Source organism: Humulus lupulus, chromosome 1 (genome assembly GCF_963169125.1).
Source record: "Humulus lupulus chromosome 1, drHumLupu1.1, whole genome shotgun sequence".
Lineage (NCBI taxonomy): Eukaryota > Viridiplantae > Streptophyta > Magnoliopsida > Rosales > Cannabaceae > Humulus > Humulus lupulus.
The window spans coordinates 257,859,602-257,879,254 of record NC_084793.1 but is presented as its reverse complement, the minus strand read 5'-3'; positions in this window follow the sequence as shown (position 1 = coordinate 257,879,254).

Below are 19,653 nucleotides of genomic sequence, written 5' to 3'. Positions count from 1 at the left end.
TTCAAGTCAAGAAACTTCATTTTGGATTTCGGATCTAGGGGAAAAAATCGTATGGGTAAGTATATATTTGTTATATGTAGTGAGGAAACTTGTCTGGTTACATTATTTGTCTTATTTCGAACAGATCTGTGTATGCCTTCATGTTTTATTGCAATTTTTCACTGTCGGAATGAATTTTGGATACTTCGTGCGTTTTTTCTGGATTTTTTTCTTGCCTCGATGAGTTTCGATGAAACTCGATAGGTCTCGATGTGTTGCATGCATGCTGGCTTGATGGCCCTCGATGGACCTCGACGTGCCTCGATAGTGTTAGGATGTTAATACCTCGATGGTCCTCGATTGTACTCGATAAAACTCGATAGGTGTATAAGAGTTTAATTGGATTTAATAACTCGATTGTACTCGATAAAACTCGATAGGTGTATAAGAGTTTAATTGGATTGTTTGCCTCGATAGTCCTCGATTGTACTCGATAAAACTTGATAGGTGTATAAGAATTTTATTGGATTGTTTGCCTCAATAGTCCTTGAATGTACTCGATATGTGTGACCTCGATAGGACTCGACATATATCGATAGAAATCAATATTTTCGGTTTTATGTTGTAGTTTAACTTTTTGACTTTTTTTTTTTGTTTTGTTGTTGCAGATTTGACTGTATCCGTATTTGTTGCATTCAATGGTGTTTGGGAACTTGAAAATAGGGATTGGATTTTTAGAGATGCTGAAAATCAAGTTCTACCCATGGAGAAGGGTGTGACATATGAGCAAGTGCTTGACATTATGTACAATGAGCTTGAAGTGGATAAATGCGTGCATGACTTGAAAATTGAGGTCCCGTACACATGCCTATCACAATCTGTCAAACCTACCGTTATAAAAAATGATAGGCATGTGCGTGCATTCATTGGGTTAGCATCGAAATCTGTAGAGAAGCTCATTCCTCTATGTGTGACATTGATTAAGAAGGGAGGTGTAAGAAATGCATGGACTTCTGCTAGCGTTAATAAAGAAGTTCGATTTGAAGAGAACATTTCTCCTCCATGTCATGGTTTCAAAGGAACTCAAGGTGACGTTGGAACATGTGTTCCCGAGACAAATCCAGATCTCATAGTCCATGATGATATCCCAGTTAGAGATCCGTCATATGTGCATGACACGGCGGAGTACGATCCCTATGGCTACGAACCTTATCTCAACGACGATCCTGTTGCTGATGCAACAGATCTTGGTGGGCCAGATGTTAGGGCAGATTTTCCAACATAGAGTTCAGATGTTATGGTAGATGAGGAGCGCAGAATAGAAGACCGGCAAACACCTGGGACCAGCAGTAGTCGTCCAGGTCCAAGTAGAACCGATGATAGTTTTAGATAGAGTTCTCCATTGGACTTAGGTGAAGATCGTAGAACATGGAGTGCTCCCATGTTCACCAAAGAGGATATAGAGGCCTCACATCAACATCATTCCTTAACCAGCAAAGCTTCAGGAGAATTTCACCTTGGGAAGTTCTTTCAGAACAAGCTTGAATTGAAAACCTAAGCATCCATATTTGCGATGAAGAATAATTTTGAGTTTATGGTGAAGAAATCTGGGACTGATGTGTGGTACATTACCTGCAAGGATCCTGATTGTGGTTGGAGATTGAGGGGTAAGAAAAAAATGCAATCTGAAATGTTCGAGAATACTGTATACAACGGAGTACACACTTGCTCACAAGAAATTCGAGATAAGGACCATCGTCAAGCATCATCGTGGGTTGCTGGGCACCTAATCAAGAGGAAATTTGCTACCAATGGTACTCGGTACATGGTAAACAACATGAGGGAGGACATGAAGCACCAAGTTACCTGGATACCTGTGTGGAGATGCGCTATGAGAAGGCGTGGAGATGCAGAGAAAAGGCTCTTATGTATGTCAGAGGGACACCTGAGGAATCATACTCCAAGTTACCTGGATACCTGTGTCAGTTGGAGCATAAGAACCCAGGTACAATTACTGATTTTGTAGCAGAAGATGGTCGTTTCTTGTATTGCATCTTTTCCCTCGGTGTTTCTAGGTATGGTTTCCAGTACTGTCGTCCTGTAATTTGTGTGCATGGCACATTCTTGAAGAATAAGTATGGTGTCCGCATGTTCTGTGCTGTTGCGTTGGATGCAAACAACCAGTTGTTTCCAATTGCGTTTGCATTGGTGGACAGTGAGAAGCATAACCCTTGGACTTATTTCATGAGAAAATTGAAGGAAGCCATAGGGGACGTTGAGAACCTTGCTTTTGTATCGGACAGGCATAAAAGAATTAATCATGCTTTGGAGCTTGTGTTCCCAGATGCGTATCACGGTGCATGTTACCATCATATCTGTATGAATGTTGTGGCAAAATTCGAAACTGACCACATGCAAGACATCATGGGGTGTGCAGTATACGCATTTCGAAGAACGGAATTTCACAAGTTCTTTGACAAGATTAAGGTAATTAGCTTTGAAAGGTGGAGTAGTGCTTATTTTCCTGGTAACCGATACAATATCATGACGAGTAACTACGCAGAAAGCTTTAACAACAAGACCAAGGAGGCAAGGAGCTTTCCTGTCGCCACTTTTCTTGAATTCATAAGATTACTGTATACAACGGAGTACACACTTGCTCACAAGAAATTCGAGATAAGGACCATCGTCAAGCATCATCGTGGGTTGCTGGGCACCTAATCAAGAGGAAATTTGCTACCAATGGTACTCGGTACATGGTAAACAACATGAGGGAGGACATGAAGCACCAAGTTACCTGGATACCTGTGTGGAGATGCGCTATGAGAAGGCGTGGAGATGCAGAGAAAAGGCTCTTATGTATGTCAGAGGGACACCTGAGGAATCATACTCCAAGTTACCTGGATACCTGTGTCAGTTGGAGCATAAGAACCCAGGTACAATTACTGATTTTGTAGCAGAAGATGGTCGTTTCTTGTATTGCATCTTTTCCCTCGGTGTTTCTAGGTATGGTTTCCAGTACTGTCGTCCTGTAATTTGTGTGGATGGCACATTCTTGAAGAATAAGTATGGTGTCCGCATGTTCTGTGCTGTTGCGTTGGATGCAAACAACCAGTTGTTTCCAATTGCGTTTGCATTGGTGGACAGTGAGAACCATAACCCTTGGACTTATTTCATGAGAAAATTGAAGGAAGCCATAGGGGACGTTGAGAACCTTGCTTTTGTATCGGACAGGCATAAAAGAATTAATCATGCTTTGGAGCTTGTGTTCCCAGATGCGTATCACGGTGCATGTTACCATCATATCTGTATGAATGTTGTGGCAAAATTCGAAACTGACCACATGCAAGACATCATGGGGTGTGCAGTATACGCATTTCGAAGAACGGAATTTCACAAGTTCTTTGACAAGATTAAGGTAATTAGCTTTGAAAGGTGGAGTAGTGCTTATTTTCCTGGTAACCGATACAATATCATGACGAGTAACTACGCAGAAAGCTTTAACAACAAGACCAAGGAGGCAAGGAGCTTTCCTGTCGCCACTTTTCTTGAATTCATAAGATTACTGTATACAACGGAGTACACACTTGCTCACAAGAAATTCGAGATAAGGACCATCGTCAAGCATCATCGTGGGTTGCTGGGCACCTAATCAAGAGGAAATTTGCTACCAATGGTACTCGGTACATGGTAAACAACATGAGGGAGGACATGAAGCACCAAGTTACCTGGATACCTGTGTGGAGATGCGCTATGAGAAGGCGTGGAGATGCAGAGAAAAGGCTCTTATGTATGTCAGAGGGACACCTGAGGAATCATACTCCAAGTTACCTGGATACCTGTGTCAGTTGGAGCATAAGAACCCAGGTACAATTACTGATTTTGTAGCAGAAGATGGTCGTTTCTTGTATTGCATCTTTTCCCTCGGTGTTTCTAGGTATGGTTTCCAGTACTGTCGTCCTGTAATTTGTGTGGATGGCACATTCTTGAAGAATAAGTATGGTGTCCGCATGTTCTGTGCTGTTGCGTTGGATGCAAACAACCAGTTGTTTCCAATTGCGTTTGCATTGGTGGACAGTGAGAAGCATAACCCTTGGACTTATTTCATGAGAAAATTGAAGGAAGCCATAGGGGACGTTGAGAACCTTGCTTTTGTATCGGACAGGCATAAAAGAATTAATCATGCTTTGGAGCTTGTGTTCCCAGATGCGTATCACGGTGCATGTTACCATCATATCTGTATGAATGTTGTGGCAAAATTCGAAACTGACCACATGCAAGACATCATGGGGTGTGCAGTATACGCATTTCGAAGAACGGAATTTCACAAGTTCTTTGACAAGATTAAGGTAATTAGCTTTGAAAGGTGGAGTAGTGCTTATTTTCCTGGTAACCGATACAATATCATGACGAGTAACTACGCAGAAAGCTTTAACAACAAGACCAAGGAGGCAAGGAGCTTTCCTGTCGCCACTTTTCTTGAATTCATAAGATTACTGTATACAACGGAGTACACACTTGCTCACAAGAAATTCGAGATAAGGACCATCGTCAAGCATCATCGTGGGTTGCTGGGCACCTAATCAAGAGGAAATTTGCTACCAATGGTACTCGGTACATGGTAAACAACATGAGGGAGGACATGAAGCACCAAGTTACCTGGATACCTGTGTGGAGATGCGCTATGAGAAGGCGTGGAGATGCAGAGAAAAGGCTCTTATGTATGTCAGAGGGACACCTGAGGAATCATACTCCAAGTTACCTGGATACCTGTGTCAGTTGGAGCATAAGAACCCAGGTACAATTACTGATTTTGTAGCAGAAGATGGTCGTTTCTTGTATTGCATCTTTTCCCTCGGTGTTTCTAGGTATGGTTTCCAGTACTGTCGTCCTGTAATTTGTGTGGATGGCACATTCTTGAAGAATAAGTATGGTGTCCGCATGTTCTGTGCTGTTGCGTTGGATGCAAACAACCAGTTGTTTCCAATTGCGTTTGCATTGGTGGACAGTGAGAACCATAACCCTTGGACTTATTTCATGAGAAAATTGAAGGAAGCCATAGGGGACGTTGAGAACCTTGCTTTTGTATCGGACAGGCATAAAAGAATTAATCATGCTTTGGAGCTTGTGTTCCCAGATGCGTATCACGGTGCATGTTACCATCATATCTGTATGAATGTTGTGGCAAAATTCGAAACTGACCACATGCAAGACATCATGGGGTGTGCAGTATACGCATTTCGAAGAACGGAATTTCACAAGTTCTTTGACAAGATTAAGGTAATTAGCTTTGAAAGGTGGAGTAGTGCTTATTTTCCTGGTAACCGATACAATATCATGACGAGTAACTACGCAGAAAGCTTTAACAACAAGACCAAGGAGGCAAGGAGCTTTCCTGTCGCCACTTTTCTTGAATTCATAAGATTACTGTATACAACGGAGTACACACTTGCTCACAAGAAATTCGAGATAAGGACCATCGTCAAGCATCATCGTGGGTTGCTGGGCACCTAATCAAGAGGAAATTTGCTACCAATGGTACTCGGTACATGGTAAACAACATGAGGGAGGACATGAAGCACCAAGTTACCTGGATACCTGTGTGGAGATGCGCTATGAGAAGGCGTGGAGATGCAGAGAAAAGGCTCTTATGTATGTCAGAGGGACACCTGAGGAATCATACTCCAAGTTACCTGGATACCTGTGTCAGTTGGAGCATAAGAACCCAGGTACAATTACTGATTTTGTAGCAGAAGATGGTCGTTTCTTGTATTGCATCTTTTCCCTCGGTGTTTCTAGGTATGGTTTCCAGTACTGTCGTCCTGTAATTTGTGTGGATGGCACATTCTTGAAGAATAAGTATGGTGTCCGCATGTTCTGTGCTGTTGCGTTGGATGCAAACAACCAGTTGTTTCCAATTGCGTTTGCATTGGTGGACAGTGAGAACCATAACCCTTGGACTTATTTCATGAGAAAATTGAAGGAAGCCATAGGGGACGTTGAGAACCTTGCTTTTGTATCGGACAGGCATAAAAGAATTAATCATGCTTTGGAGCTTGTGTTCCCAGATGCGTATCACGGTGCATGTTACCATCATATCTGTATGAATGTTGTGGCAAAATTCGAAACTGACCACATGCAAGACATCATGGGGTGTGCAGTATACGCATTTCGAAGAACGGAATTTCACAAGTTCTTTGACAAGATTAAGGTAATTAGCTTTGAAAGGTGGAGTAGTGCTTATTTTCCTGGTAACCGATACAATATCATGACGAGTAACTACGCAGAAAGCTTTAACAACAAGACCAAGGAGGCAAGGAGCTTTCCTGTCGCCACTTTTCTTGAATTCATAAGATTACTGTATACAACGGAGTACACACTTGCTCACAAGAAATTCGAGATAAGGACCATCGTCAAGCATCATCGTGGGTTGCTGGGCACCTAATCAAGAGGAAATTTGCTACCAATGGTACTCGGTACATGGTAAACAACATGAGGGAGGACATGAAGCACCAAGTTACCTGGATACCTGTGTGGAGATGCGCTATGAGAAGGCGTGGAGATGCAGAGAAAAGGCTCTTATGTATGTCAGAGGGACACCTGAGGAATCATACTCCAAGTTACCTGGATACCTGTGTCAGTTGGAGCATAAGAACCCAGGTACAATTACTGATTTTGTAGCAGAAGATGGTCGTTTCTTGTATTGCATCTTTTCCCTCGGTGTTTCTAGGTATGGTTTCCAGTACTGTCGTCCTGTAATTTGTGTGGATGGCACATTCTTGAAGAATAAGTATGGTGTCCGCATGTTCTGTGCTGTTGCGTTGGATGCAAACAACCAGTTGTTTCCAATTGCGTTTGCATTGGTGGACAGTGAGAACCATAACCCTTGGACTTATTTCATGAGAAAATTGAAGGAAGCCATAGGGGACGTTGAGAACCTTGCTTTTGTATCGGACAGGCATAAAAGAATTAATCATGCTTTGGAGCTTGTGTTCCCAGATGCGTATCACGGTGCATGTTACCATCATATCTGTATGAATGTTGTGGCAAAATTCGAAACTGACCACATGCAAGACATCATGGGGTGTGCAGTATACGCATTTCGAAGAACGGAATTTCACAAGTTCTTTGACAAGATTAAGGTAATTAGCTTTGAAAGGTGGAGTAGTGCTTATTTTCCTGGTAACCGATACAATATCATGACGAGTAACTACGCAGAAAGCTTTAACAACAAGACCAAGGAGGCAAGGAGCTTTCCTGTCGCCACTTTTCTTGAATTCATAAGATTACTGTATACAACGGAGTACACACTTGCTCACAAGAAATTCGAGATAAGGACCATCGTCAAGCATCATCGTGGGTTGCTGGGCACCTAATCAAGAGGAAATTTGCTACCAATGGTACTCGGTACATGGTAAACAACATGAGGGAGGACATGAAGCACCAAGTTACCTGGATACCTGTGTGGAGATGCGCTATGAGAAGGCGTGGAGATGCAGAGAAAAGGCTCTTATGTATGTCAGAGGGACACCTGAGGAATCATACTCCAAGTTACCTGGATACCTGTGTCAGTTGGAGCATAAGAACCCAGGTACAATTACTGATTTTGTAGCAGAAGATGGTCGTTTCTTGTATTGCATCTTTTCCCTCGGTGTTTCTAGGTATGGTTTCCAGTACTGTCGTCCTGTAATTTGTGTGGATGGCACATTCTTGAAGAATAAGTATGGTGTCCGCATGTTCTGTGCTGTTGCGTTGGATGCAAACAACCAGTTGTTTCCAATTGCGTTTGCATTGGTGGACAGTGAGAACCATAACCCTTGGACTTATTTCATGAGAAAATTGAAGGAAGCCATAGGGGACGTTGAGAACCTTGCTTTTGTATCGGACAGGCATAAAAGAATTAATCATGCTTTGGAGCTTGTGTTCCCAGATGCGTATCACGGTGCATGTTACCATCATATCTGTATGAATGTTGTGGCAAAATTCGAAACTGACCACATGCAAGACATCATGGGGTGTGCAGTATACGCATTTCGAAGAACGGAATTTCACAAGTTCTTTGACAAGATTAAGGTAATTAGCTTTGAAAGGTGGAGTAGTGCTTATTTTCCTGGTAACCGATACAATATCATGACGAGTAACTACGCAGAAAGCTTTAACAACAAGACCAAGGAGGCAAGGAGCTTTCCTGTCGCCACTTTTCTTGAATTCATAAGATTACTGTATACAACGGAGTACACACTTGCTCACAAGAAATTCGAGATAAGGACCATCGTCAAGCATCATCGTGGGTTGCTGGGCACCTAATCAAGAGGAAATTTGCTACCAATGGTACTCGGTACATGGTAAACAACATGAGGGAGGACATGAAGCACCAAGTTACCTGGATACCTGTGTGGAGATGCGCTATGAGAAGGCGTGGAGATGCAGAGAAAAGGCTCTTATGTATGTCAGAGGGACACCTGAGGAATCATACTCCAAGTTACCTGGATACCTGTGTCAGTTGGAGCATAAGAACCCAGGTACAATTACTGATTTTGTAGCAGAAGATGGTCGTTTCTTGTATTGCATCTTTTCCCTCGGTGTTTCTAGGTATGGTTTCCAGTACTGTCGTCCTGTAATTTGTGTGGATGGCACATTCTTGAAGAATAAGTATGGTGTCCGCATGTTCTGTGCTGTTGCGTTGGATGCAAACAACCAGTTGTTTCCAATTGCGTTTGCATTGGTGGACAGTGAGAACCATAACCCTTGGACTTATTTCATGAGAAAATTGAAGGAAGCCATAGGGGACGTTGAGAACCTTGCTTTTGTATCGGACAGGCATAAAAGAATTAATCATGCTTTGGAGCTTGTGTTCCCAGATGCGTATCACGGTGCATGTTACCATCATATCTGTATGAATGTTGTGGCAAAATTCGAAACTGACCACATGCAAGACATCATGGGGTGTGCAGTATACGCATTTCGAAGAACGGAATTTCACAAGTTCTTTGACAAGATTAAGGTAATTAGCTTTGAAAGGTGGAGTAGTGCTTATTTTCCTGGTAACCGATACAATATCATGACGAGTAACTACGCAGAAAGCTTTAACAACAAGACCAAGGAGGCAAGGAGCTTTCCTGTCGCCACTTTTCTTGAATTCATAAGATTACTGTATACAACGGAGTACACACTTGCTCACAAGAAATTCGAGATAAGGACCATCGTCAAGCATCATCGTGGGTTGCTGGGCACCTAATCAAGAGGAAATTTGCTACCAATGGTACTCGGTACATGGTAAACAACATGAGGGAGGACATGAAGCACCAAGTTACCTGGATACCTGTGTGGAGATGCGCTATGAGAAGGCGTGGAGATGCAGAGAAAAGGCTCTTATGTATGTCAGAGGGACACCTGAGGAATCATACTCCAAGTTACCTGGATACCTGTGTCAGTTGGAGCATAAGAACCCAGGTACAATTACTGATTTTGTAGCAGAAGATGGTCGTTTCTTGTATTGCATCTTTTCCCTCGGTGTTTCTAGGTATGGTTTCCAGTACTGTCGTCCTGTAATTTGTGTGGATGGCACATTCTTGAAGAATAAGTATGGTGTCCGCATGTTCTGTGCTGTTGCGTTGGATGCAAACAACCAGTTGTTTCCAATTGCGTTTGCATTGGTGGACAGTGAGAACCATAACCCTTGGACTTATTTCATGAGAAAATTGAAGGAAGCCATAGGGGACGTTGAGAACCTTGCTTTTGTATCGGACAGGCATAAAAGAATTAATCATGCTTTGGAGCTTGTGTTCCCAGATGCGTATCACGGTGCATGTTACCATCATATCTGTATGAATGTTGTGGCAAAATTCGAAACTGACCACATGCAAGACATCATGGGGTGTGCAGTATACGCATTTCGAAGAACGGAATTTCACAAGTTCTTTGACAAGATTAAGGTAATTAGCTTTGAAAGGTGGAGTAGTGCTTATTTTCCTGGTAACCGATACAATATCATGACGAGTAACTACGCAGAAAGCTTTAACAACAAGACCAAGGAGGCAAGGAGCTTTCCTGTCGCCACTTTTCTTGAATTCATAAGATTACTGTATACAACGGAGTACACACTTGCTCACAAGAAATTCGAGATAAGGACCATCGTCAAGCATCATCGTGGGTTGCTGGGCACCTAATCAAGAGGAAATTTGCTACCAATGGTACTCGGTACATGGTAAACAACATGAGGGAGGACATGAAGCACCAAGTTACCTGGATACCTGTGTGGAGATGCGCTATGAGAAGGCGTGGAGATGCAGAGAAAAGGCTCTTATGTATGTCAGAGGGACACCTGAGGAATCATACTCCAAGTTACCTGGATACCTGTGTCAGTTGGAGCATAAGAACCCAGGTACAATTACTGATTTTGTAGCAGAAGATGGTCGTTTCTTGTATTGCATCTTTTCCCTCGGTGTTTCTAGGTATGGTTTCCAGTACTGTCGTCCTGTAATTTGTGTGGATGGCACATTCTTGAAGAATAAGTATGGTGTCCGCATGTTCTGTGCTGTTGCGTTGGATGCAAACAACCAGTTGTTTCCAATTGCGTTTGCATTGGTGGACAGTGAGAACCATAACCCTTGGACTTATTTCATGAGAAAATTGAAGGAAGCCATAGGGGACGTTGAGAACCTTGCTTTTGTATCGGACAGGCATAAAAGAATTAATCATGCTTTGGAGCTTGTGTTCCCAGATGCGTATCACGGTGCATGTTACCATCATATCTGTATGAATGTTGTGGCAAAATTCGAAACTGACCACATGCAAGACATCATGGGGTGTGCAGTATACGCATTTCGAAGAACGGAATTTCACAAGTTCTTTGACAAGATTAAGGTAATTAGCTTTGAAAGGTGGAGTAGTGCTTATTTTCCTGGTAACCGATACAATATCATGACGAGTAACTACGCAGAAAGCTTTAACAACAAGACCAAGGAGGCAAGGAGCTTTCCTGTCGCCACTTTTCTTGAATTCATAAGATTACTGTATACAACGGAGTACACACTTGCTCACAAGAAATTCGAGATAAGGACCATCGTCAAGCATCATCGTGGGTTGCTGGGCACCTAATCAAGAGGAAATTTGCTACCAATGGTACTCGGTACATGGTAAACAACATGAGGGAGGACATGAAGCACCAAGTTACCTGGATACCTGTGTGGAGATGCGCTATGAGAAGGCGTGGAGATGCAGAGAAAAGGCTCTTATGTATGTCAGAGGGACACCTGAGGAATCATACTCCAAGTTACCTGGATACCTGTGTCAGTTGGAGCATAAGAACCCAGGTACAATTACTGATTTTGTAGCAGAAGATGGTCGTTTCTTGTATTGCATCTTTTCCCTCGGTGTTTCTAGGTATGGTTTCCAGTACTGTCGTCCTGTAATTTGTGTGGATGGCACATTCTTGAAGAATAAGTATGGTGTCCGCATGTTCTGTGCTGTTGCGTTGGATGCAAACAACCAGTTGTTTCCAATTGCGTTTGCATTGGTGGACAGTGAGAACCATAACCCTTGGACTTATTTCATGAGAAAATTGAAGGAAGCCATAGGGGACGTTGAGAACCTTGCTTTTGTATCGGACAGGCATAAAAGAATTAATCATGCTTTGGAGCTTGTGTTCCCAGATGCGTATCACGGTGCATGTTACCATCATATCTGTATGAATGTTGTGGCAAAATTCGAAACTGACCACATGCAAGACATCATGGGGTGTGCAGTATACGCATTTCGAAGAACGGAATTTCACAAGTTCTTTGACAAGATTAAGGTAATTAGCTTTGAAAGGTGGAGTAGTGCTTATTTTCCTGGTAACCGATACAATATCATGACGAGTAACTACGCAGAAAGCTTTAACAACAAGACCAAGGAGGCAAGGAGCTTTCCTGTCGCCACTTTTCTTGAATTCATAAGATTACTGTATACAACGGAGTACACACTTGCTCACAAGAAATTCGAGATAAGGACCATCGTCAAGCATCATCGTGGGTTGCTGGGCACCTAATCAAGAGGAAATTTGCTACCAATGGTACTCGGTACATGGTAAACAACATGAGGGAGGACATGAAGCACCAAGTTACCTGGATACCTGTGTGGAGATGCGCTATGAGAAGGCGTGGAGATGCAGAGAAAAGGCTCTTATGTATGTCAGAGGGACACCTGAGGAATCATACTCCAAGTTACCTGGATACCTGTGTCAGTTGGAGCATAAGAACCCAGGTACAATTACTGATTTTGTAGCAGAAGATGGTCGTTTCTTGTATTGCATCTTTTCCCTCGGTGTTTCTAGGTATGGTTTCCAGTACTGTCGTCCTGTAATTTGTGTGGATGGCACATTCTTGAAGAATAAGTATGGTGTCCGCATGTTCTGTGCTGTTGCGTTGGATGCAAACAACCAGTTGTTTCCAATTGCGTTTGCATTGGTGGACAGTGAGAAGCATAACCCTTGGACTTATTTCATGAGAAAATTGAAGGAAGCCATAGGGGACGTTGAGAACCTTGCTTTTGTATCGGACAGGCATAAAAGAATTAATCATGCTTTGGAGCTTGTGTTCCCAGATGCGTATCACGGTGCATGTTACCATCATATCTGTATGAATGTTGTGGCAAAATTCGAAACTGACCACATGCAAGACATCATGGGGTGTGCAGTATACGCATTTCGAAGAACGGAATTTCACAAGTTCTTTGACAAGATTAAGGTAATTAGCTTTGAAAGGTGGAGTAGTGCTTATTTTCCTGGTAACCGATACAATATCATGACGAGTAACTACGCAGAAAGCTTTAACAACAAGACCAAGGAGGCAAGGAGCTTTCCTGTCGCCACTTTTCTTGAATTCATAAGATTACTGTATACAACGGAGTACACACTTGCTCACAAGAAATTCGAGATAAGGACCATCGTCAAGCATCATCGTGGGTTGCTGGGCACCTAATCAAGAGGAAATTTGCTACCAATGGTACTCGGTACATGGTAAACAACATGAGGGAGGACATGAAGCACCAAGTTACCTGGATACCTGTGTGGAGATGCGCTATGAGAAGGCGTGGAGATGCAGAGAAAAGGCTCTTATGTATGTCAGAGGGACACCTGAGGAATCATACTCCAAGTTACCTGGATACCTGTGTCAGTTGGAGCATAAGAACCCAGGTACAATTACTGATTTTGTAGCAGAAGATGGTCGTTTCTTGTATTGCATCTTTTCCCTCGGTGTTTCTAGGTATGGTTTCCAGTACTGTCGTCCTGTAATTTGTGTGGATGGCACATTCTTGAAGAATAAGTATGGTGTCCGCATGTTCTGTGCTGTTGCGTTGGATGCAAACAACCAGTTGTTTCCAATTGCGTTTGCATTGGTGGACAGTGAGAACCATAACCCTTGGACTTATTTCATGAGAAAATTGAAGGAAGCCATAGGGGACGTTGAGAACCTTGCTTTTGTATCGGACAGGCATAAAAGAATTAATCATGCTTTGGAGCTTGTGTTCCCAGATGCGTATCACGGTGCATGTTACCATCATATCTGTATGAATGTTGTGGCAAAATTCGAAACTGACCACATGCAAGACATCATGGGGTGTGCAGTATACGCATTTCGAAGAACGGAATTTCACAAGTTCTTTGACAAGATTAAGGTAATTAGCTTTGAAAGGTGGAGTAGTGCTTATTTTCCTGGTAACCGATACAATATCATGACGAGTAACTACGCAGAAAGCTTTAACAACAAGACCAAGGAGGCAAGGAGCTTTCCTGTCGCCACTTTTCTTGAATTCATAAGATTACTGTATACAACGGAGTACACACTTGCTCACAAGAAATTCGAGATAAGGACCATCGTCAAGCATCATCGTGGGTTGCTGGGCACCTAATCAAGAGGAAATTTGCTACCAATGGTACTCGGTACATGGTAAACAACATGAGGGAGGACATGAAGCACCAAGTTACCTGGATACCTGTGTGGAGATGCGCTATGAGAAGGCGTGGAGATGCAGAGAAAAGGCTCTTATGTATGTCAGAGGGACACCTGAGGAATCATACTCCAAGTTACCTGGATACCTGTGTCAGTTGGAGCATAAGAACCCAGGTACAATTACTGATTTTGTAGCAGAAGATGGTCGTTTCTTGTATTGCATCTTTTCCCTCGGTGTTTCTAGGTATGGTTTCCAGTACTGTCGTCCTGTAATTTGTGTGGATGGCACATTCTTGAAGAATAAGTATGGTGTCCGCATGTTCTGTGCTGTTGCGTTGGATGCAAACAACCAGTTGTTTCCAATTGCGTTTGCATTGGTGGACAGTGAGAACCATAACCCTTGGACTTATTTCATGAGAAAATTGAAGGAAGCCATAGGGGACGTTGAGAACCTTGCTTTTGTATCGGACAGGCATAAAAGAATTAATCATGCTTTGGAGCTTGTGTTCCCAGATGCGTATCACGGTGCATGTTACCATCATATCTGTATGAATGTTGTGGCAAAATTCGAAACTGACCACATGCAAGACATCATGGGGTGTGCAGTATACGCATTTCGAAGAACCGAATTTCACAAGTTCTTTGACAAGATTAAGGTAATTAGCTTTGAAAGGTGGAGTAGTGCTTATTTTCCTGGTAACCGATACAATATCATGACGAGTAACTACGCAGAAAGCTTTAACAACAAGACCAAGGAGGCAAGGAGCTTTCCTGTCGCCACTTTTCTTGAATTCATAAGATTACTGTATACAACGGAGTACACACTTGCTCACAAGAAATTCGAGATAAGGACCATCGTCAAGCATCATCGTGGGTTGCTGGGCACCTAATCAAGAGGAAATTTGCTACCAATGGTACTCGGTACATGGTAAACAACATGAGGGAGGACATGAAGCACCAAGTTACCTGGATACCTGTGTGGAGATGCGCTATGAGAAGGCGTGGAGATGCAGAGAAAAGGCTCTTATGTATGTCAGAGGGACACCTGAGGAATCATACTCCAAGTTACCTGGATACCTGTGTCAGTTGGAGCATAAGAACCCAGGTACAATTACTGATTTTGTAGCAGAAGATGGTCGTTTCTTGTATTGCATCTTTTCCCTCGGTGTTTCTAGGTATGGTTTCCAGTACTGTCGTCCTGTAATTTGTGTGGATGGCACATTCTTGAAGAATAAGTATGGTGTCCGCATGTTCTGTGCTGTTGCGTTGGATGCAAACAACCAGTTGTTTCCAATTGCGTTTGCATTGGTGGACAGTGAGAAGCATAACCCTTGGACTTATTTCATGAGAAAATTGAAGGAAGCCATAGGGGACGTTGAGAACCTTGCTTTTGTATCGGACAGGCATAAAAGAATTAATCATGCTTTGGAGCTTGTGTTCCCAGATGCGTATCACGGTGCATGTTACCATCATATCTGTATGAATGTTGTGGCAAAATTCGAAACTGACCACATGCAAGACATCATGGGGTGTGCAATATACGCATTTCGAAGAACGGAATTTCACAAGTTCTTTGACAAGATTAAGGTAATTAGCTTTGAAAGGTGGAGTAGTGCTTATTTTCCTGGTAACCGATACAATATCATGACGAGTAACTACGCAGAAAGCTTTAACAACAAGACCAAGGAGGCAAGGAGCTTTCCTGTCGCCACTTTTCTTGAATTCATAAGATTACTGTATACAACGGAGTACACACTTGCTCACAAGAAATTCGAGATAAGGACCATCGTCAAGCATCATCGTGGGTTGCTGGGCACCTAATCAAGAGGAAATTTGCTACCAATGGTACTCGGTACATGGTAAACAACATGAGGGAGGACATGAAGCACCAAGTTACCTGGATACCTGTGTGGAGATGCGCTATGAGAAGGCGTGGAGATGCAGAGAAAAGGCTCTTATGTATGTCAGAGGGACACCTGAGGAATCATACTCCAAGTTACCTGGATACCTGTGTCAGTTGGAGCATAAGAACCCAGGTACAATTACTGATTTTGTAGCAGAAGATGGTCGTTTCTTGTATTGCATCTTTTCCCTCGGTGTTTCTAGGTATGGTTTCCAGTACTGTCGTCCTGTAATTTGTGTGGATGGCACATTCTTGAAGAATAAGTATGGTGTCCGCATGTTCTGTGCTGTTGCGTTGGATGCAAACAACCAGTTGTTTCCAATTGCGTTTGCATTGGTGGACAGTGAGAACCATAACCCTTGGACTTATTTCATGAGAAAATTGAAGGAAGCCATAGGGGACGTTGAGAACCTTGCTTTTGTATCGGACAGGCATAAAAGAATTAATCATGCTTTGGAGCTTGTGTTCCCAGATGCGTATCACGGTGCATGTTACCATCATATCTGTATGAATGTTGTGGCAAAATTCGAAACTGACCACATGCAAGACATCATGGGGTGTGCAGTATACGCATTTCGAAGAACGGAATTTCACAAGTTCTTTGACAAGATTAAGGTAATTAGCTTTGAAAGGTGGAGTAGTGCTTATTTTCCTGGTAACCGATACAATATCATGACGAGTAACTACACAGAAAGCTTTAACAACAAGACCAAGGAGGCAAGGAGCTTTCCTGTCGCCACTTTTCTTGAATTCATAAGATTACTGTATACAACGGAGTACACACTTGCTCACAAGAAATTCGAGATAAGGACCATCGTCAAGCATCATCGTGGGTTGCTGGGCACCTAATCAAGAGGAAATTTGCTACCAATGGTACTCGGTACATGGTAAACAACATGAGGGAGGACATGAAGCACGAAGTTACCTGGATACCTGTGTGGAGATGCGCTATGAGAAGGCGTGGAGATGCAGAGAAAAGGCTCTTATGTATGTCAGAGGGACACCTGAGGAATCATACTCCAAGTTACCTGGATACCTGTGTCAGTTGGAGCATAAGAACCCAGGTACAATTACTGATTTTGTAGCAGAAGATGGTCGTTTCTTGTATTGCATCTTTTCCCTCGGTGTTTCTAGGTATGGTTTCCAGTACTGTCGTCCTGTAATTTGTGTGGATGGCACATTCTTGAAGAATAAGTATGGTGTCCGCATGTTCTGTGCTGTTGCGTTGGATGCAAACAACCAGTTGTTTCCAATTGCGTTTGCATTGGTGGACAGTGAGAAGCATAACCCTTGGACTTATTTCATGAGAAAATTGAAGGAAGCCATAGGGGACGTTGAGAACCTTGCTTTTGTATCGGACAGGCATAAAAGAATTAATCATGCTTTGGAGCTTGTGTTCCCAGATGCGTATCACGGTGCATGTTACCATCATATCTGTATGAATGTTGTGGCAAAATTCGAAACTGACCACATGCAAGACATCATGGGGTGTGCAGTATACGCATTTCGAAGAACGGAATTTCACAAGTTCTTTGACAAGATTAAGGTTATTAGCTTTGAAAGGTGGAGTAGTGCTTATTTTCCTGGTAACCGATACAATATCATGACGAGTAACTACGCAGAAAGCTTTAACAACAAGACCAAGGAGGCAAGGAGCTTTCCTGTCGCCACTTTTCTTGAATTCATAAGATTACTGTATACAACGCAGTACACACTTGCTCACAAGAAATTCGAGATAAGGACCATCGTCAAGCATCATCGTGGGTTGCTGGGCACCTAATCAAGAGGAAATTTGCTACCAATGGTACTCGGTACATGGTAAACAACATGAGGGAGGACATGAAGCACCAAGTTACCTGGATACCTGTGTGGAGATGCGCTATGAGAAGGCGTGGAGATGCAGAGAAAAGGCTCTTATGTATGTCAGAGGGACACCTGAGGAATCATACTCCAAGTTACCTGGATACCTGTGTCAGTTGGAGCATAAGAACCCAGGTACAATTACTGATTTTGTAGCAGAAGATGGTCGTTTCTTGTATTGCATCTTTTCCCTCGGTGTTTCTAGGTATGGTTTCCAGTACTGTCGTCCTGTAATTTGTGTGGATGGCACATTCTTGAAGAATAAGTATGGTGTCCGCATGTTCTGTGCTGTTGCGTTGGATGCAAACAACCAGTTGTTTCCAATTGCGTTTGCATTGGTGGACAGTGAGAAGCATAACCCTTGGACTTATTTCATGAGAAAATTGAAGGAAGCCATAGGGGACGTTGAGAACCTTGCTTTTGTATCGGACAGGCATAAAAGAATTAATCATGCTTTGGAGCTTGTGTTCCCAGATGCGTATCACGGTGCATGTTACCATCATATCTGTATGAATGTTGTGGCAAAATTCGAAACTGACCACATGCAAGACATCATGGGGTGTGCAGTATACGCATTTTGAAGAACGAAATTTCTCAAGTTCCTTGACAAGATTAAGGTAATTAGCTTTGAAAGGTGGAGTAGTGCTTATTTTCCTGGTAACCGATACAATATCATGACGAGTAACTACGCAGAAAGCTTTAACAACAAGACCAAGGAGGCAAGGAGCTTTCCTGTCGCCACTTTTCTTGAATTCATAAGATTCACTCTTCAGTCTTGGTTTGCAGATAGACGTGAAAGAGCTGCAAAAGCAACAACTGTGTTATCACCTGAGATGGAAAAGGATTTGAAGCAAATAGGTGATAAAGCAATTTTTTTAGATGTCCAAGTCCTTGGTCATCACGAATTTCTTGTGGTTGATGGTAATGGTGATGGTGAGGTGAACTTGACCACAAAATCATGCTCTTGTGGCATGTTCCAAACCATTGGGATACCATGTGTACATGCTTTTGCTGCAGCCAAAAAAAGAAGCATAAACATTTACTCATTGTGTTCCCCTGACTATTGAATCGAGGCATTGAAGGACACTTATAAAGATACTATTTACCCTGTTGGGAACGAGGATGAATGGGTAATCCCTGATCACATCAGAGATACGGTTGTCGGTGTCCCCGTTGAGAAAACCCCTGTAGGAAGGCCCAGGAAACAGAAAATGGGTAGGCAAAAGACAAATCGCTATGCTTCACGCGGGGAAAAGATTGTCAAGCCACGTAAGTGTAGCAGATGTGGTGGTAGTGGGCACAATAGGAAGTCATGTAAGGCTAGGATTTAAAATATTGTGTTATGTAATTATTTAGCATTTATTATATGGAATACTTCTTCTAATAATTTGTTGGTTTGGATGTCGAGGCAGACACATTATGTGAATTTAGTACTTTTTTATTTAATAACTTTTTCAAAAAATATTGTTTGATAAAAAATAATATACAAAACTAACTATATGCTATACTATACAAGATGTGTAAGACAAAAATGTAAAGAGCATCACGGGGCCAAATTCTGATAGAACAGGTCCACACACCACTTGGTCCTGAAATGCTGGATGTTCTCATCGATAACAATATCGAGTGGTAGCCTGGCAACCAGATGCTCGATATGTTTGATGGAAAACATACCACAATCCCCACTACATATAATCGATTTTGTGTCAATAGAAGATAAAAATAACTTTAATTTTCAGATTTCAAAATACACTAATTAAATAGGGGAATACCTTGTCTTAGTCTGAGGACACTCCTCTAGAGGAATACGACAATATGAAAAAGGCTTTGCATTCTGCTCAGGATATACCTGGAGGTCCTCATGGTCGTCAAACATGCTAGAACACCATAACAACGAAGGCAACAATAAGCACCAAGGCTTGATCACTTCCTCCATCAGAGTGGGACTGAGCACGCTATGGTTGGAATCATAAATGT